The sequence below is a fragment of the Balaenoptera musculus genome, chromosome 1 (genome assembly GCF_009873245.2).
Source record: "Balaenoptera musculus isolate JJ_BM4_2016_0621 chromosome 1, mBalMus1.pri.v3, whole genome shotgun sequence".
Taxonomy (NCBI): Eukaryota; Metazoa; Chordata; class Mammalia; order Artiodactyla; family Balaenopteridae; genus Balaenoptera; species Balaenoptera musculus.
Window position 1 is genome coordinate 37,267,747 of NC_045785.1, and position 21,789 is coordinate 37,289,535.

Below are 21,789 nucleotides of genomic sequence, written 5' to 3' on the forward strand. Positions count from 1 at the left end.
AGAAACTCAGGAGAGCAACCCCATAAAGTTGTTTATGAACTCATGGGCTCAGCCCAAGCAACAAAGGTACAGACCTGATTCCATGCAGCATACGAAAGACTTTGAGAACTGAACTAACAAATAGTACACTGCCCAAGTCCCAGGTGGTCACTGAGTGGCATACATACTGGCTTTAAAAATGAAACTGACATTGGAATCACTGTCAAATGATTCCTGAGAATCCTGGTTGGAATTTGGGGCCTGAACGTAACTAGGTTAGGCTACCAACATTCTCCATAAGATTTAAACAAGATCCAACTGACTCCAAGAAACTCACTTGAAATATAAGGATACACACAGAAAGATTAAAAGTAAAAGAATAGAAAACAGATATACTACGTAAATACTAATCAAAATAAACCTGGCATGGCTATAGTAACATAAGACAAAATAGACTTTGGACAAAGAAAATACTACCAATAATGAAGAATATTCTGTAATAATGAAAGAGTAAACTCACCAAGAAAATAACAATCCTACATGTCTATTCACCAAACAACAGTGCTTCAAAATACAAGCAAAAAATGAAGAGATATACACAAATTCACAATTATAATCAGAGACTTCTACATTCTTCTATCAGTAACAAGTAGAACTAGTAGAGAGAATGGGCAAGGACACAGACAACTGAACAACACTATCAACCAACCAGATGGAATTAAGATTTACAAAATACCACCCAACAACAGCAAAACACATTCTTTTCAAATGCATGTGGAAAGAAAGAAAGATAATTCATATCCAAGGTCATAAAACAAAGCTTAACAATTTTTTAAAGAATTAAATTATACAGGGAATTCCCTGGCAGTCCAGTGACTAGGACTTGGCACTCTCACTGCCGGGGCCCTGGGTTTGATCCCTGGTCAGGGAAGAAGATTCCACAAGCTGCGTGGCACGGCCAAAAAAAAAAAAAAAGAATTAAATTATACAGAGTATGTTTTTGGATCATGATGGATTAAATTAGAAATAAATAATACAAAAATAAGGAAAATCTCCAAACTCTTGGCAAGTTTGAAAACAGAAAAACAATAGAGAAAAATCGACAAAGCCAAAAGCTGATTCTCTGGAAAATTTTTTAAAAAGGGTAAATCTCTACCATGACCGATAAAGAAAAAAAAGAAGACACAAATTACCAACTTCAGGAATAATAAAGGAGATTATCAACACAGACCATGCAGACATTAAAAGGATAATAAAGAATAACTAGGGATAATTCTATCCACACAAGTTCAACAAGTTTGCTTAAACAAATAAATCTCGCAAAAATTCAAACTACCAAAACTCTCCAAAGAGTAAATTAAGTCACCACAATAGTCCTATATTATTAAAGAAATTGAATGTTCAGTTAAAAATCTTCTGAATAAAAGAGGACCTTCAAGATGGTGGAGGAGTAAGACGTGGAGATCACCTTCCTCCCCACAAATACATCAGAAATACATCCATATGTGGAACAACTCCTACAGAACACCTACTGAACACTGGCAGAAGACCTCAGATTTCCCAAAAGGCAAGAAACTCCCCACGTACCTGGGAAGGGCAAAAGAAAAAAGAAAAAACAGAGACTAAAGAATAGGGATGGGACCTGCACCTCTGGGAGGGAGCTGTGAAGGAGGAAAAGTTTCCACACACTAGGAAAGGAAGCCCCTTCACTGGTGGAGATGGTGGGTGGGCGGGTGGGAAGCTTCACAGCCACAGAGGAGAGCACAGCAATAGGGGTGCAGAGGGCAAAGCAGAGAGATTCCCACACAGAGGATCGGTGACAACCAGCACTCACCGGCAGGAGAGGCTTGTCTGCTCACCTGCCAGGGTGGGTGGGGGCTGGGCACTGAGGCTGAGGCTTCGGAGTTCAGATCCCAGGGAGAGGACGGGGGTTGGCTGCGTGAACACACCTGAAGGGGGCTAGTGCACCACAGCTAGCCGGGAGGGAGTCCAGGAAAAAGTCTGGACCTGCCTAAGAGGCAAGAGACCATTGTTGTGGGGTGCGCGAGGAGAGGGGATTCAGAGCACCACCTAAATGAGCTCCAGAGACAGGTGCTAGCCGCGGCTATCAGTGCGGACCCCAGAGACGGGCATGAGATGCTAAGGCTGCTGCTGCAGCCACCAAGAAGCCTGTGTGCGAGCACAGGTCACTATCCACACCTCCCCTCCCGGGAACCTGTGCAGCCTGCCACTGCAGGGTCCCGTGATCCAGGGACAACTTCCCTGGGAGAACACATGGCACGCCTCAGGCTGGTGCAACGTCACGCTGGCCTCTGCCGCCGCAGGCTCGCCCCACATTCCGAACCCCTCCCTCCCCTGCCTGAGGGAGCCAGAGCCCCCAAATCAGTTGCTCCTTTAACCCCGTCCTGTCTAAGCGACGAAAAGACACCCTCAGGCGACCTACACACAGAGGCAGGGCCAAATCCAAAGCTGAGCCCCAGGAGCTGTGTGAACAAAGAAGAGAAAGGGAAATTTCTCCCAGCAGCCTCAGGAGCAGAGGATGAAATCTCCACAGTCAATTTGATGTACCCTGCATCTCTGGAATACCTGAACAGACAACGAATCATCCCAAAATTGAGGCAGTGAACTTTGGGAACAACTGTAGACTTGGGGTTTGATTTCTGCATCTAATTTGTTTCTGGTTCTATGTTTATCTTAGTTTAGTATTTAGAGTTTATCATTGGTAGATTTGTTTATTGATTTGGTTGCTCTCTTCCTTTTTTTAAAAATATATAGATATATATATATTTTTTTCCTTTTTCTCTTTTTGTGAGTGTGTATGTATATGCTTCTTTGTGTGATTTTGTCTGTATAGCTTTGCTTTTACCATTTGTCCTAGGGTTCTGTCTGTCCGTTTTTTGTTTTAATATGGTTTTTAGTGCTTGTTATCATTGGTGGATTTGTTTATTTATTTGGTTGCTCTCTTCTTTCTTTCTTTCTTTTCTTCTTTTTTTAATTAATTTTTAATCTTTTTATTTTTATTTTTTTATTTTTTATTTTTTTTAATTTTATTTATTTATTTATATTTATTTTTGGCTGCGTTGGGTCTTCGTCTCTGTGCGGGGACTTCCTCCAGTTGCGGAGAGCGGGGGCCACTCTTCATCGCGGTGCACGGGCCTCTCACCGTCGCGGCCTCTCTTGTTGCGGAGCACAGGCTCCAGACGCGCAGGCTCAGTAGTTGTGGCTCACGGGCTTAGTCGCTCCGCGGCATGTGGGATCCTCCCAGACCAGAGCTCGAACCCATGTCCCCCGCACCGGCAGGCAGACTCCCAACCACTGCGCCACCAGGGAAGCCCCTAATCTTTTTATTTTTAATAATTTAAAAAAAATTTTATTTTAATAACTTTATTTTTTTCGTTCTTTCTTTCGTTTTTTCTCCCTTTTCTTCTGAGCCATGTGGCTGACAGGGTCTTGGTGCTCCGGCCGGGTGTCAGGCCTGTGCCTCTGAGGTGGGAGAGCCAACTTCAGGACACTGGTCCACTAGTGACCTCCCAGCTCCACATAATATCAAACAGCAAAAGCTCTCTCAGAGATCTCCATCTCAACACAAAGACCCAACTTCACTCAACGACCAGCAAGCTACAGTGCTGGACTCACTATGCCAAACAACTAGCAACAGAGGAACACAACTCCACCCATTAGCAGAGAGGCTGCCTAAAATCATAATAAGGTCACAGACACCCCAAAACACACCACCGGACATGGTCCTGCCCACCAGAAAGACAAGATCCAGACTCATCCACCAGAACACAGGCACTATTCCCCTCCACCAGGAAGCCTACACAACCCACTGAACCAACCTTAGCCACTGGGGGCAGACACCAAAAACAACAGGAACTACGAACCTGCAGCCAGCAAAAAGGAGACCCCAAACATAGTAAGTTAAGCAAAATGAGAAGACAGAGAACCAGACAGCAAATGAAGAAGCAAGGTAAAAACCCACCAGACCAAACAAATGAAGAGGAAATAGGTGGTCTACCTGAAAAGGAATTCAGAGTAATGATAGTAAACATGATCCAAAATCTTGGAAGTAGAATGGAGACAATATAAGAAACATCTAACACAGACACAGAGGAACTAAAGAGCAAACAAACAATGATGAACAACAAAATAAATGAAAATAAAGATTCTCTAGAAGGAATCAATAGCAGAATAACTAAGGCAGAAGAATGGATAAGTGACCTGGAAGATAAAATAGTGGAAATCACTACTGCAGAGCAGAATAAAGAAAAAAGAATGAAAAGATTGAGGACAGTCTTAGAGATCTCTGGGACAATTTTTTTTTAAACATCTTTATTGGGGTATAATTGCTTTACAATGGTGTGTCAGTTTCTACTTTATAACAAAGTGAATCAGTTATACATATACATATGTTCCCATATCTCTTCCCTCTTGCATCTCCCTATGCCACCCCTCTAGGTGGTCACAAAGCACCAAGCTAATCTCTCTGGGACAATATTAAATGCACCAACATTCGAATTATAGGGGTCCCAGAAGAAGAAGAGAAAAAGAAAGGGACTCAGAAAATATCTGAAGAGATTACAGTTGAAAACTTCCCTAATATGGAAAAGGAAAGAGTCAAACAAGTCCAGGAAGTGCAGAGAGTCCCATACAGGAAAAATCCAAGGAGAAACATGCCAAGACACATATTAATCAAACTATCAAAAATTAAATACAAATAAAAAATATTAAAAGCAGCAACGGAAAAACAACAAACAACATACAAGGGAATCCCCATAAGGTTAACAGCTGATCTTTCACCAGAAACTCTGCAAGCCAGAAGGGAGTGGCAAGGACATATTTAAAGTGATGAAAGGGAAACACCTACAACCAAGATTACTCTACCCAGCAAGGATCTCATTCAGATTTGACGGAGAAATTAAAACCTTTACAGACAAGCAAAAGCTAAGAGAATTCAGCACCACCAAACCAGCTTTGCAACATATGCTAAAGGAACTTCTCTAGGCAAGAAACACAAAAGAAGGAACACACCTACAATAACAAACCCAAAACAATTAAGAAAATGGTAATAGGGACACACATATCGATAATTACCTTAAATGTAAATGGATTAAATGCTCCAACCAAAAGACATAGGCTGGCTGAATGGATACAAAAACAAGACCCATATATATGCTGTCTACAAGAGACCCACTTCAGACCTAGAAACACATACAGACTGAAAGTGAGGGGATGGAAAAAGATATTCCATGCAAATGGAAATCAAAAGAAAGCTGGAGTAGCAATTCTCAGGTCAGACAAAATAGACTTTAAAATAAAGACTATTACAAGAGACAAAAAAAGGACACTACTTAATGATCAAGGGATCAATCCAAGAAGAAAATATAACAATTGTAAATATTTATGCACCCAACATAGGAGCACCTCAATATTTAAGGCAAATGCTAACAGTCATAAAAGAGGAAATTGACAGTAACACAATCATAGTAGGGGACTTCAACCCCTCACTTTCACCAATGGACAGATCATCCAAAATGAAAATAAATAAGGAAACATAAGCTTTAAATGATATTTTAAACAAGATGGATATAATTGATATTTATAGGACATTCCGTCCAAAAACAAAGGAATACACTTTCTTCTCAAGTGCTCATGGAACATTCTCCAGGACAGATCATATCTTGCGTCACAAACCTTGGTAAATTTAAGAAAATTGAAATCGTATCAAGCATCTTTTCCAACCACAACGCTATGAGACTAGGTATCAATTACAGGAAAAAATCTGTAAAAAATACAAACACATGGAGGCTGAACAATACACTACTTAATAACCAAGAGTTGACTGAACAAATCAAAGAGGAAATAAAAAAATACCTAGAAAAAATGACAATGAAAACACATCTACCAAAAACCTATGGGATGCAGCAAAAGCAGTTGTTAGAGGGAAGTTTATAGCAATACAATCCTACCTCAAGAAACAAGAAACACCTCAATTAAACAACCTAAACTTACACCTAAAGCAATTATTGAAAGAAGAACAAAAAAACCCCAAAGTTAGCAGAAGGAAAGAAATCTTAAAGGTCAGATCAGAAATAAATGAAAAAGAAGGAAACGATAGCAAAGATCAATAAAACTAAAAGCTGTTTCTTTGAGAAGATAAACAAAATTGATAAACCATTAGCCAGACTCATCAAGAAAAAAAGGGAGAAGACTCAAATCAGTAGAATTAGAAATGAAAAAGGAGAAGTAACAACTGACACTGCAGAAATACAAAGGATCATGAGAGATTACTACAAGCAACTCTATGCCAATAAAATGGACAACCTGGAAGAAATGGACAAATTGGTAGAAAAGCACAACCTTCCAAGACTGAACCAGGAAGAAACAGAAAATATAAACAGACCAATCACAAGCACTGAAATTGAGAATGTGATTAAAAATCTTCCAACAAACAAAAGCCCAGGACCAGATGGCTTCACAGGCAAATTCTATCAAACATTTAGAGAAGAGCTAACACCTATCCTTCTCAAACTCTTCCAAATTATAGCAGAGGGAGGAACACTCCCAAACGCATTCTATGAGGCCATCATCATCCTGATACAAAAACCAGACAAAGATGTCACAAAGAAAGAAAACTACAGGCCAATATCACTGATGAACACAGATGCAGAAATCCTCAACTAAATGCCAGCAAACAGAATCCAACAGCACATTAAAAGGATCATATACCATGATCAAGTGGGATTTATCCCAGGAATGCAAGGATTCTTCAATATATGCAAATCAATCAATGTGATACACCATATTAACAAATTGAAGGATAAAAACCATATGATCACCTCAGTAGATGCCGAAAAAGCTTTCGACAAAATTCAACACCCATTTATGAAAAAAACCCTCCAGAAAGTAGGCATAGAGGAAATTTACCTGAACATAATAAAGGCCATTTATGACAAACCCACAGCCACATCATTCTCAATGGTGAAAAACTGAAACCATTTCCACTAAGATCAGGAATGAGATAAGGTTGTCCACTCTCACCACTATTATTCAACATAGTACTGGAAGTTTTAGCCACAGCAATCAGAGAAGAAAAAGAAATAAAAGGAATCCAAATCGGAAGAGAAGAAGTAAAGCTGCCACTATTTGCAGATGACATGATACTATACATAGAGAATCCCAAAGACGCGACCAGAAAACTACTAGAGTTAATCAATGAATTTGGTAAAGAAGCAGGATATAAAATTAATGCACAGAAATCTAGGGGCAGGACGTGAATAAAGACTCAGAGTTACTACAGAATGGACTTGAGGACATGGGGAGCGGGAAGGGTAAGCTGGGACGAAGTGTGAGAGTGGCATGGACTTATACACACTACCAAATGTAAAATAGATAGCTAGTGGGAAGCAGCTGCATAGCACAGGGAGATCAGCTTGGTGCTTTGTGACCACCTAGAGGGGTGAGATAGGGAGGGTGGAAGGGAGGCATAAGAGGGAGGAGATATGGGGATATTTGTATATGTATAGCTGATTCACTCTGTTATAAAGCAGAAACTAACACACCATTGTAAAGTAATTATACTCCAATAAAGGTATTTTTTTAAAAAAAATCTTCTGAAAAATGAATTTCCAAGAACAGATGGTTCCACAGGCAAATTCTTCCAAACATTCACAGAACAAATAACACCAGTTTTATATAATTTCCTCCAGAAAATAGAAAAGGGAGGCATATTTCCAAACTCATTTTATGAGGCCAGCACTATTTGGTACTAAAGGCAAACAAAATCAGAGAAAGGAAGGAAGGGAGGAAGGGAAGAAAAAGGGAGGAAGGGAAGTAAACTACAGACCAATATCCCTCATGAACACAGACACAAACCTTCCCATCAAAATGTTAGTATACTGAATACAGAAGAATAATATACCACAACAAAGTGGGTTTTATCCTGGGAATGCATGGCTGGTTCAATATTTGAAATTCAATCTATGTAACCCACTGTATTAACAGTCTAGATTTTTTTAAACGATCATAACAATTGATATGGAAAAAAAGCATTTGACAAAATACAACATCCATTCATGACAAAAAAATAGAAAAAAATAAAATAAAACTCTTAGCAAACCAGGAATAGAAGGAAATTTCCTCAACCTGATAAAGGGTATTATCTACAAAAATCCTCCAGCTAGAATCATACTAAATGATGAAAGATTTAATGCCTTCTTCCTAAAATCCAGAACAAGGCAAGAATGTATACTCTCACCATCAGAATGGAAAATCTTAACTGGTATAACATGGTAAGAAAAAGTGATAAAAAGCATGCATATTGGAAAGGGCTAACAGGCACATGAAAAGATCCTCAACACCATTAATCATCAGGAAAATGTAAATCAAAAACCATAATGAGATATCACCTCACACCTGTCAAAATGGCTATTATCAAAAAGACAACAAATAGGGCTTCCCTGGTGGTGCAGTGGTTAAGAATCTGCCTGCCAATGCAGGGGACACGGGTTCAATTCCTGGTCCAGTAAGATCCCACATGCCGCGGAGCAACTAAACCCGTGTGCCACAACTATGGAGCCTGCGCTCTAGAGCCCGCAAGCCACAACTATTGAGCCCACGTGCCACAACTACTGGAGCCCGCATGCCACAACTACTGAAGCCCATGCGCCTAGAGCCCGTGCTCTGCAACAAGAGAAGCCACCGCAATGAGAAGCCTGTGCACCACAACAAAGAGTAGCCCCCACTTGCTGCAACTAGAGAAAAGCCCACGCATGGCAACAAAGACCCAATGCAGCCAAAAATAAAATAAATTAAAATAAAATAATTTTTTTAAAAAAAGACAACAAATAAGAAGTGTTAGCTAGGATGTGGAGAAAAGGGAACCCTCATGTACTACTGATGGGAATGTAAATTGGTGCAGCCACTATGGAAAACCGTATGGAGATTCCTCCAAAAATTAAAAATAGAACTACCATGTGATCCAGCAATTCCGCTCCTGTTATTTATCCAAAGAAAACAGAAACACTAGAACACTTAGAAAAGATTTATGCACCCCTGTGTTCATCTCAGTATTATTTACAATAGCCAAGATATGGAAGCAACCCAAGGGCCCATCAATAGATGAATGGATAAAGAATATGTGGTGTGTGTGTGTGTGTGTGTGTGTGTGTGTGTGTGTGTGTGTGTATATATATATATAAATAATATATTATATATATAATAGAATATTACTCATTCATAAATAAGAATGAAATCTTGCCATCTGCAACAACATGGATGGACCTAGATGGCATCATGCTAAGTGAAATAAGTTAGACAGTGGAAGACAAATACTGTATGATTTCACTTACATGTGGAATCTAAAAAACAAAACAAATGAACAATTTTAACAAAACAGAAACAGAGTTATAGATACAGAGAACAAACAGGTGGTTACCTGGGGCAGGGGAGAGAAGTGAGGGCAATTAAGACCTACAAACTTCCAGCAGCAAAATAAATGAGTTTCAAGTATGAAATGTACAGTGTGGGGAATATAGTCAGTAACTAAGTACCAATGTTATCTTTGTAGGGTGACATATCGTAACTAGACTTATCATAGTGATAATTTTGAAATGTATAGAAAAAAATCACTATGTTGTGTAACAGGAACTAACGTAGTGTTGTAGGTCAATTACACTTCAAAAAGAAACAAACAAATATACAAACAAACTTGTAGAAACAAAAATCAGACTTTTAGTTACCAGAGGCAGGGAATGTCATGAGGGGAAACTGGATGAAGGCAGTCAAAACATACATAATTACAGTTATAAGATAAGTAAGTATTAGGGATGTGATATACAACATGATAAATATAGTTACCACTGCTGTGTGTTACATACGAAAGTTGTTAAAAGAGTAAATCCTAAGAGTTCTCATCACAAAAAACTTTTTTTCTATTTCTTTAATTTTATATCTATATAAGATGATGGTCACTAAACTTACTGTGATAATCATTTCATAATGTATGTAAGTCAAATCATTACGCTGTACACCTTAAACTTATCCAGTGCTGTATGTCAATTATATCGCAATAAAACTAGAAGAAAAAAAAGCATATATATTGGAAAGGAAGAAATAAAACCATTCAAAGATGAAATGGTTTTCTATATAGAAGCCCCCAAAGAATTTACCAAAAAAAACTCCTAGAACTAATAAGTACTGGGCTGGCCAAAAAGTTCCTTCGGTTTTTAAGTAAAAATAGAAGACCCATTTTTCATTTTCACCAAAAACTTTATTGAACAACGTATTCACCATTTTGTTCCACTACCTTCTGCCATTTTTCAGGCAACTTCATAATTCCATCTTCCCAAAACCTTTTATCTTTTTGAGCAAAGAACTGTTCCAGGTGCCTTTTACAGTCTTCCAGGGAACTGAAATTTTTTTCACTAAGCGAATTTTGGAAAGACCGAAATAAATGGAAATCTAAAGGTGCAATGTCTGGTGAATATGGCAGATGAATCAGAATTTCCCAGCCAAGCTGTAACAGTTTTTGCCTGATCATCAAAAAACATGCAGTGTTGCATCATCCTGATGGAAGATTATGCGTTTTCTGTTGACTAATTCTGGACGCTTTTCGTTGAGTGCTGCTCTCAGTTGGTCTAATTAGGAGCAGTACTTGTTGGAATGAATCGTTTGGTTTTCCGGAAGGAGCTCATAATAGAGGATTCCCTTCCAATCCCACCATATACACAACATCACCTTCTTTGGCTGAAGACCATCCTTTGGTGTGGTTGGTGGTGGTTCACTTCGTTTGCCACATGATCTCTTCCGTTCCACATTCCTGTACAGTATCCACTTTTCATCACCTGTCACACTTTGTTTTAAAAGCAAAACGTTTTCATTACGTTTAAGTAGAGAATCGCATGTGGAAACATAGTCAAGAAGGTTTTTTTCACTTAACTTATGTGGAACCCAAACATCAAAGTGATTAACATAACCAAGCTGATGCAAATGATTTTCAACGCTTCATTTGGATATTTTGAGTATGTCGGCTATCTCCCGTGTGGTATAATGTTGACTGTTCTCAATTAATGTCTTGATTTGATCCCTATCAACTTCAACTGGTCTACCCAACCATGGAGCATCGTCCAGCAAGAAATCTCCAGCACGAAACTTCGTAAACCACTTTTGACACATTCGACCAGTCACAGCACCTTCTCCATACACTGCACAAATCTTTTTTTGCTTTTCAGTGATGTTTTTACCTTTCTTGAAATAATAAAGCATAATATGCCGAAAATGTTGCTCTTTTTCCTCCATCTTCAATATTAAAATGGCTACACAAAAATTCACCAACTAAGCGCCACTAGAGCCATCTAACAGAAAAAACCAAACAAACATTTTGGCCAATCCAATACATTTAGCAAGGACTTGGATACAGGTCAACATACAAAAATCAATCAAGTTTCTTTATACTAGCAAACAAATGGAAAATAAAATTTTTTTAAATATCCAATTATATTGGGACTTCCCTGGTGGTGTAGTGGTTAAGAATCCGTCTGCCAATGCAGGGGACACGGGTTCAAGCCCTGGTCCGGGAAGATCCCACATGCTGCAGAGCAACTAAGCCAGTGCACCACAACTACTAAGCCTGTGCTCTAGAGCCCGTGAGCCACAACTACTGAGCAGGCGTGCCACAACTACTGAAGCCCACGCGCCTAGAGCCCATGCTCCACAACAAGAGAAGCCACCACAATGAAAAGCCCAGGTACCACAATGAGGAGTGGCCCCCACTCACTGCAGCTAGAGAAAGCCCCCGCACAGCAACGAAGACCCAATGCAGCCAAAAATAAATAAATAAATTTATTTTTTAAAAAATCCAGTTATAAGAACTTCGGAAAAGTAAAATATGTGGATAAGCCTAACAAAACATGTACAGAATCTGGGGACTTCCCTGGTGGCGCAGTGGTTAAGAATCTGCCTGTCAGGCTTTCCTGGTGGCGCAGTGGTTGGGAGTCTGCCTGCCAGTGCGGGGGGCGCGGGTTCGAGCCCTGGTTTGGGAGGATCCCACGTGCCGCGGAGCGGCTGGGCCCGTGAGCCACAATTACTGAGCCTGCGTGTCTGGAGCCTGTGCTCCGCAGCGGGAGAGGCTGCGATATTGAGAGGCCCGCGCACCGCGATGAGAAGTGGCCCCCGCTTGCCGCAACTGAAGGGGGCCCTCGCACAGAAACGAAGACCCAACACAGCCATAAATAAATAAATAAATAAATAAAACCCAAAAAAAAGTTTAAAAAAAAAAAAAGAATCTGCCTGCCAATGCAGGGGACATGGGTTCGAGCCCTGGTCTGGGAAGATCCCACGTGCCATAGAGCAACTAAGCCCATGCACCACAACTACTGAGCCTGTGCTCTAGAGCCCGTGAACCACAACTACTGAGCCCGAGTGCCACAACTACTGAAGCCCGCGTACCTAGAGCCCATGCTCCACAACAAGAGAAGCCACTGCAATGAGAAGCCCGCGCACCGCAAAGAAGAGTAGCCCCCACTCGGCGCAACTAGAGAAAGCCCGCACGCAGCAATGAAAAACCAACACAGCAAGAAAGAAAGAAAGGGAGAGAGAGAGAGAAAGAAAGAGAGGCAGGAAGGAAGGGAGGGAGGGAGGGAGGGAGGGAGGGAGGAAGAAAGGGAGAAAGAAAGGAAAAAACATGTACAGAATCTGAATGCTGAAAACCACAAAAGAGTGATGAAATAAATCCAGGAAGATCTAAATAAATAGAGATACTGTGTTCACAGACTAAAGATTCAACATAGTAAAGATTTCAATTTTCCCAAAATTGATACACAGGCTTAATATAATACAAATCAAAATATTAGCAAAATTTTTTTTAAATATATATTGATTCAAAAAGGAACTGGAGTGGTTAAAACAATTCTGAAAGATAAGAATAAAGTTAGACGAATCACACTAAGTGATTTTAAGACTTACTATAAAGCTACAGTAATAAAGACTGTGTGGTAATAGTAAAGGGGTTGACACGTAAATCAATGAAACAGAATAGTCTTGAAATAGACCCACGCAAATATGACCAATTGATTTTGACAAAGATGCAAAAGCAATTCAATGGAGAAAAGACAGTCTTTTCAACATACAGGGTTGGACACTGAATATCTACATGCAAAAAAAAAAAAAAAAAGAACCATAAACTAAACCTCATATTTTGTACAAAAATTAACTCAAAATGGATTACAGAGTAAATGTAAAATGTAAAAATAGAAAATGTTTAGAATACAACATAGCAGAAAATCTTTGTGACCTGGGGTTAGGCAAAGGTTTTTTTGTTTTTTGTTTTATTGAAGTATAGTTGATTTACAATGTTGGGTTAATTTCTACTGTGCAGCAAAGTGACTCAGTTATACACATATATACATTCTTGTTTATATTCTTTTCCATTATAGTTTATCCCCAAATATTGAATATAGTCACCTGTGCTAAACAGTAGGACCCTGTTGCTTACCAATTCTATATGAAAGGGTTTTTAGACATGTCAGTAAAAGCACAATCCACAAAAGAAAAAACTGGTAAGTTGGACTTTATTAATATTAAAAACCTTTGCTCTACCAAAGATGCTGTTAAAAGGATGAAAAAACAAGCAAAAGACTGGGAGAAGATACCTGCAAAGCACATATCCAATAACGGATTTGTATCCAGAATACATAATGAACTGCCAAAACTCAAAATAAGAAAACAAAGAGCCCAATTTAAAAATAGGCAAAAGATTTGAACACCTCTCCAAAGAAAACATGCAAATGATAAGTAAGCACATGAAAAGATGTTCAACATCATTAGCCCTTAGAGAAATGCAAATTAAAACAGTAATGAGATATATACTTATGAGAATGGCTAATGACAAAACAAGCAAACAAAAAGCAAAACAAGAAAAAGAAAAAAAATATTGACAATACCAAGTTCTGGTGAGGATGCAGAACAACTGGGACTTTCATTCATTGCTGGTGGGAATGCAAAATGGTACAGGCATTCGGAAGAGCATTTGGCAGTTTCTTATAAACCTATACCCCCCATGTTACCCAGAAATCCTACTCCTGGGGGGGATTTCTCCCTAGAGAATGAAAACTCATGTTACACAAAAACCTGATTATCAGTGTTTATAGCAGTTCTGTTCACAACTGTCAAAACCAACTCAAACTGGAAACAACTCAAATGTCCTTTACACCAGGTGAATGGATAAACAATTTGTGGTACATCCATACAAAGGATATTACTCAGCAACAAGGAGGAAGAAACAAAAGATACATGCAACAATTTAGAGGAATGTCAAAGGCATTATACTGAGTAAAAGAAGTCAGTCTAGAAAAGTTACATACTGTATAGTTCCATTTATACGAGATTCTCTCAAAGACAAAATTATAATGATGGAGAACAGCAGTGGTTTCCAGGCGATAAATGCGTGGCTATAAAGGGATGACATCAGGAAGATTTTTAGGGTAATAGAATTGTTCTGTATCCTGATTATGGTACTGGTTACACAAATCTATACATGTGTTAAAATTCATAGAACTGTATACATCAAAAGAAAGAAGAGTCCATTTTTTTTTTACTATGTGATTTTTTAAAATACTTTTCTAAAGTTGAGGGACAAAAAAGAAGAGGAAGAATGAGCAAAAGAGATTGAGAAGGAAATACCAATGAAGTAGGAGAAAAACTAAGAGTGTGGTATCCTGGAAACCTTGTGAAGAAAATCAAGGATGAGGGAGTAATCTATATCAAATATTACTGATAATCAAGTTATACAAGAAATGAGAAATGACAATTAGCAATGTAGAGGTCATCAGTGAATTTGATGAGAACAGATCTGGAATAGAATGGTCAACACTGGCTGAAATGGGTTTAAGAGAAAATGGGAAGAGAAAACTTAGAATTAACAAGTAAACAGGATAGGAAAGAAATAGAACAATAGTTGACAGAATTTAGTAGAGTTAAGAGAAAATAATTTTTTAAGAAGCAAGAAATAAAAGTACGTTTATATGCTAATGGGAATATCCAATAGAGAATGAAAAGTTGATGTAGTCCAAATTATTTTGCATACAGCTTCTTTTCAGCACTTATACTATAACTAATTGTTTACACACACACACACACACACACAGACTCTCCATATGGTAACCATAAAATCTGGAAACATAGGGAAATACACCTTTCACAAGGGCTTCCTGGATCTTAAAAACACGTATATATATAAAATAAAAGTATCTATGTTTCCAGACTTTATGGATATCATACACACACAGTTGCAAATATACACAGTAATAGTGACTATCAGCTCCTTAAGGACAGCTATTATATCTTACTCATTTTTTTAGACCTAGTCCCTATGGAACAGAGTCAGTATTCAATTAAAAATATTTGCTGAATGGTTATAGTACATATAAGTCAGTCAGATTTTTTAAAAAAAGAATTCAACTTTATGGGCCAGCTCTACAATAAATCAACTCATTTTCCTATGAATATCCAATACAGCACTAAGTAACTCCCTGAGTTTCCTGATCAATCTGACCCACATGACTATCCTCAGTCCTACACTACCCACATGTATTAACTATGAACTTAGACAAATTCTTCTGAGTTTTCATTGCTATAAAATATAGTCCTTTTATTATAAATGTTCCATGGTTTCCTAACGTCCCAATGGGCACAAATGACAAGTTCTAAATAACAAATGACATCACCTTTAATAAAAAAAACATTATCAACCTCAAAAAGGGCTAAATATTATACCTAAAAACCTATATTCTGAAAGTGGGAAATCCTAATTCAAAACGTAACTAGATGTAGATACCAGTTTAAATGAAATGTCATATTAATTCAAGAAACAATTTTCCTATATAAAACCCCCTGCAATTACCACAAAGGAGAAAAAATATGTAGGTATACATATTTCAACTTGCCAGGTTCACTAGAAAATGTACAATTACCATCATAGGAGAGGTTTCTGCTTTGCAGAACTCTACTGTGCATTCAAAAACAGTCCTAAGAAAGGCTTCTAATCTCTTCCATTGTTAGTCAAGTGGTTTATACATGCAGGAAAAAAAAATGAAAATGAGCTAGATATATATAATATGGGAAGGAAAAAAATAAGGAAAGAAATCACCTCAACAACTCTTACTTTTCTCCTTTCCAAAAATCCCTTCTTATCATTACCCCCTTTTCTCATTCCTCCCTCCCAAAAGAAAAAAGAAGCCAGGATCCTTGCCAAACCCCACAAAAACCCTTAGGCCTCTCTCAAGCATGCAAATGTAATTTTCTACCCAGACAACACACTCCCTTTTTAATGAACTCCAAAAACAATCTGTGAATGCCCACAGAAGAGAAAAGAGGAAAATTGCAATGAAAGAAAATAAAAACAGAGATGTGGGGGAGGGTCAAGATGGATATGGCAAGTCCAGAGTTTAAATAGACATAAAAGATAATGAAGGTGAAGGGACTGTAATCAAATAAAATGGTCTGCAGTCTGTCATTTCATACAAATTAGAGTCAGAGAAATATATGAATATTCACTTGAATAAAAATCATTCATTATAGGAGTGGTCCTTCAAGTAAAAGGATCCCTGTCAAGGCCCAATGTGCTCTTTGTTCCATTCTGTAACTAAAAAACAAAAACAAAAACAATTGTGTATAGATGAAAAAGCAAAAAAAAAAAATTCTACATATACACCCACCTCTGAAATAGTCAAGAGCAGGAGCAAATTTCTTCATGATATAGCCAAATACTATGTCAAAATTAGACATTCAAAGAACGTTAATAAATGACAAGAGACACTTCACTCAGTCACATGATTCAGGATCCCTGCAGATGCACATTATGATTCAGATTTGAACAGCAAACAGAGTAGGCCACAGGGTAGGGTGGAAGGACTTGAAGAAAAACGCAACGTAGGAAAGGTCGTCAAAATGAAAACTGTCTTCTTGCCTCAAAATCTGAAGAGAAGTTTTATTGGAAAAAAATAGCTTTAAACCAATTTAGGCTGAAATAATTACAACATTTTACAGTCTAACCTCTTAATGATGAATAGAATTCTTCTCCCTGCTTAAGGATCAAATTGGTTGGGCTCTACACTTGTCTGGCACCATGCTGTGGGCGATTTCCTTTAATATATAACCAATCAAAGATGTATTCAAGCTTTTGTGAGATCCAAAGCTTTGCTAACTGCATATCCTAGAGCATCATGAGGTTCTCTAAAAGGAAGCAGACAAAGCGATATACAGTGATAGCCTCCCTTGGATAAGTAATGTTGAGTAGATCCTCGTTTCTCAAAGGTAGACATTGAAACCTTTTATAATACACCAAATAGACACTTTTTCTTGTAATCTTTATAGTACTTCTCCTATAATATTTATACTAATTTTTTTCTCCCTTCAATTTATATCAACACACTACAAGGTCACAGCTGCTTAGGGGAGTGACAAAAGAAAACAAACTCTTCAAAATACATAACTGTTAAAAACACAATAATCTATAAGTACTTACTGAAAACTAACACTGCTTTATCAGGCTTAATGATAAATGCCATCAACTAAATATACAATTTAGTATAAAACTTTATGGAGTGACTATGCTCATATAAGGCATACATAAACCCTATAACATTGTTATATTTATGATTCATTGGTGAAAGTAATTTTACATATTGTCACATGTTACACAGCAAAATCTATATAAATATGAGACTGATTATACAGCCTTTTAAAACCTTCCTAACAAAATGTATTAAAGTAACCAAATTAAATCAATAATTTAAGAATAAAAGAACATAAAAAACAGTACTATATGAATTAAATCTTGCTTTCATTTATTTATAACAAGTGTATCATCCAGGGCACCCACATGAGAGTACAGAAAATAAACAGAGTTAAACATTTGTTTATATTGAAAAATGACATGTATCTTTGTAATAAATCTATTTCAAGTCTATCACATTCTTTACAAAACAATATTTTGTTCATTTTCCCATATAAATCATTTTAAAGCACAAATTAATGACATAATAACTTTTAGACTACCATAGTAAAGCTGCCATAAAGAAGATATACAAATGACCAACAAGCTCATGAAAAGATGTTTAACATCATCGATCATTAAGAAAATGTAAATCAAAACCACAGTGAGATAACACTTCATACCCACTACGACAGCTATAATCAAAACAAAGGAAGATAACAAGTGCCGAGAGGATGTGGAGAAATAGGAACCCCTGTACATCGCTGGTGGGAATATAAATGTTGTGGCTGCTGTAGAAAACAATTTGGCAGTTCCTTAAAAAGTTGAAAACAATCACCATATGACCCAGCGATTCCACTCCTAAGTATATATCCAAGAGAAATGAAAACATATTTCCATCCAGAAGCTTGTACAAAAATGCTTATATCAGCATTATTCATAATGGCTGAGAGGTGGAAACAACCCGATGTCCATAAACTGATGAGTAGATAAATTGTGGTATATCCATACGGTGTAATATTATTCAGCCATAAAAAGGCACAATGCTACAATCTGGACGAACCTCGTAAACATTAAGAGAAAGGAGCCAGACACAGAAGGTCACATATCGTATGATTCCACTTATATGAAATATCCAGAGTGAGCAAATCCACAGAGACAAAGAGCAGACTAGAGGTTTCCAGAGGATCAGGGAGATGAGTTAATTGGTATAGGGTATTCTTCTGGGTTCATGAAAAAGTTCTGAAAACAAGAGTAAGGTGGTGGTTGCACACACTGTGGATGCATCAAATGCCACTAAACTGTATCCTTTAAAATGGGTACTTATGTTGTGTGAATTTCATGTCAATTTTTAAAAAGGGAAAGCTTCTATGTTTTTAAAAATTAGGACTTAAAATAGTATAGAAATATTATATGTTATATGTTATATGAGGAAAAGGAACAGAGAAAGTGGACAGTAAAATAAGATCATTAACTACTGTAATGGTAATTGTGAGATTCAAAGGATACCATTTACAACTGACAAACCACAAAGTAAAAGGTTAAGTTAAAAAAAGATGATTATGGTCATGTTAAAAAGGTATAAACATAAAAATAATCACTAGAACAACAAAACAGACCTTTCCATATACCAAAAGAAATCTTAAAAGAATAACAAAGACATAGGAAAAACTCCCAGGAAATATAGTACAGCAGTAATTAAAACATAAAATAATCATACAACAGCACTGAGACCAAACATTTTAGTTACATCAATAAATGGAAATGGGCTTAATTTATTTATTGAAAGAGAAAGATTTTCAATTGGCTCATAATAAAATCTAAATCTATGCTATATACAAGAGATACATCTAAAACACAGAGATTTAGAAATACCGAAAATAAAGGAATAAGCAAAGATATAACAGGCAAATCGAAAAAATAAAAAGCAATCCTGATATCAGACAAAGCAGAATTTGGTGAAAATGATTAAATGAAACAAAGAAGAATATTTTATAATGCTAAAAGCCAAAATTAAAAAGAAGACATAACAGATCTCTATATCTATCCAGAAAAAAGACAAAAACCACCCATATTAAAGCAGAAACACCAGGAGATAAAATAAGAAATTGATAGAAACCACTACTAGTGGAAAGCTTTAACAGCACTCTTAGTAAAAGACAAGTGAAGTGGACAAAAAACAAGAATGGATATAGAAAAATGTAACAATATAATCAATAAGATCTTATGGAGATATTGATATAAATAAAACACTACACTCTAATAACAGAGAATATATTTTCTTTTCAAGTGCTCATGGAATGTTCACAAAAAGTGATCAGAAAACATCAGCAAATTCCATAAAGTAGCAATATTAAAAACAACATGCTCTGACAAAGCAAGATAATTAAAGAAACAAAAAGTCCCTTTGACCTAAAAATGAAAAGGCCTTCTAAAACTCTTGAGTGAAAGGCGAAATACAAACAGAAATTAGAGGATTTTGAAAAATAACACAAAACACTACATATCAAAATCTATGGGATCCATTTAAAGCACTGTTCAAAAGAAAAAAATTCATAGCATTGAACACCTATATCAATAAGAATAATGAAAGTTAATTAATTAAATTCCCACATCAAAAAGCTAGAAAAAGAACAAAAAATAAACAGGAAGAAAGCACAGTAAAGTAAATAATAACGATGAAAGCAGAAATTAATAAGGTAGAGAACAGAAATTAGTTATTGAGATTAATAAATTAAAATCCTGGCTCTTTGAAAAAAATTAACAAAATAGACTAGGTAAGAAAAAACTCCATTACAACAGCAACAAAAAAGGCAAAATACTCAAAATAAACTTAAGAAATGTATGAAGAAACCCATAAAACACTATGGAAAGAACAAAAGTGCTTGTTCAAAGATGTATCTCATTCTTAGGATATCTTAACATCACCAAGATTTTAGTGCTCCCTAAATTAACATAATTTAATGCAACCCAAATAAAAATATCAAGCTTTTTTTCTGGAGCTAGATAAGTTGATACTATAGTTCATATGGAAAAACAGACATAAAAGAATAGCTAAGAAAACACTGAAAAAGGAAAGCTATGAGGAGAAATTACTACCAGATATAAAACTTGCAACGTCTTTACAAGTAAAGCAGCATAGTACCAGCACATGAGTACACAGAAAGACCAATGGAATAAAACAGCACGTCCAGAAACTGACTCAATTCGCAAGTATGTGATAAAGGCGATACTTCAAATCACAAGGACAAAGATGGACTTTTTAATAAATGGTGTTGGGACAACTGAAAAAAAAGATTAGATCCACTCTTCATACCATATACAAGAATAAACTTCAAATAGATCAGACATCTAAATGTAAAAGAGTGAAACTATGTAAGTACTAGAAAAAAACATGGGTAGGTTTCTCTATAATGCAGATGTAGGGAGAAGCTATAACTCAAAATCCAGATGAATAAAAGAAAATATTGTTAAATTTGGCTACATAAAAATGAAAAAATTTTTGCATGGTTCCAAACATCATAAAATCAAAAGACAGAGGAAGAGAAGAAGATGGCAGAAGAGTAAGACGCGGAGATCACCTTCCTTCCCACAGATACAGTAGAAATACATCTACACGTGGAACTGCTCCTACAGAACACCCACTGAACGCTGGCAGAAAACGTCAGACCTCCCAAAAGGCAAGAAACTCCCCATGTACTTGGGTAGGGCAAAAGAAAAAAGAAATAACAGAGACAAAAGAATAGGGACGGGACCTGCACCAGTGGGAGGGAGCTGTGAAGGAGGAAAGGTTTCCACGCACTGGGAAGCCCCTTCGCGGGCGGAGACTGCGGGTGGCAGAGGGGGGACCTTCGGAGCCACGGAGGAGAGCGCAGCCACAGGGGTGCGGAGGGCAAAGCGGAGAGACTCCCGCACAGAGGCTCGGCGCTGAGCAGCACTCACCAGCCCGAGAGGCTTGTCTGCTCACCCGCCGGGGCAGGCGGGGGCTGGGAGCTGAGGCTCGGGCTTCGGTCGGATCGCAGGGAGAGGACTGGGGTTGGCGGCGTGAACACAGCCTGAAGGGGTTAGTGCACCACAGCTAGCCGGGAGGGAGTCTAGGAAAAAGTCTGCAGCTGCCGAAGAGGCAAGAGACTTTTTCTTCCCTCTTTGTTTCCTGGTGCGCGAGGAGAGGGGATTCAGAGCGCCGCCTAAATGAGCTCCAGAGACGGGCGTGAGCCGCGGCTATCAGCGCGGACCCCAGAGACGGGCATGAGACGCTAAGGCTGCTGCTGCCACCACCAGAAAGCCTGTGTGCGAGCACAGGTCACTCTCCACACCGC

General features: G+C 37.7%; 1 protein-coding gene and 1 pseudogene across 1 annotated transcript in view; one reads left to right on the plus strand and one right to left on the minus strand.

Annotated features, from left to right (window-relative positions):
- ZSWIM5 (zinc finger SWIM-type containing 5) overlaps positions 1 to 21,789 on the minus strand; it is a 255,235-nt gene that overhangs the window by 173,740 nt on the left and 59,706 nt on the right. The window lies entirely within an intron of this gene.
- Positions 14,779 to 21,789, plus strand: part of LOC118899781 — a 35,088-nt pseudogene continuing 28,077 nt past the window's right edge.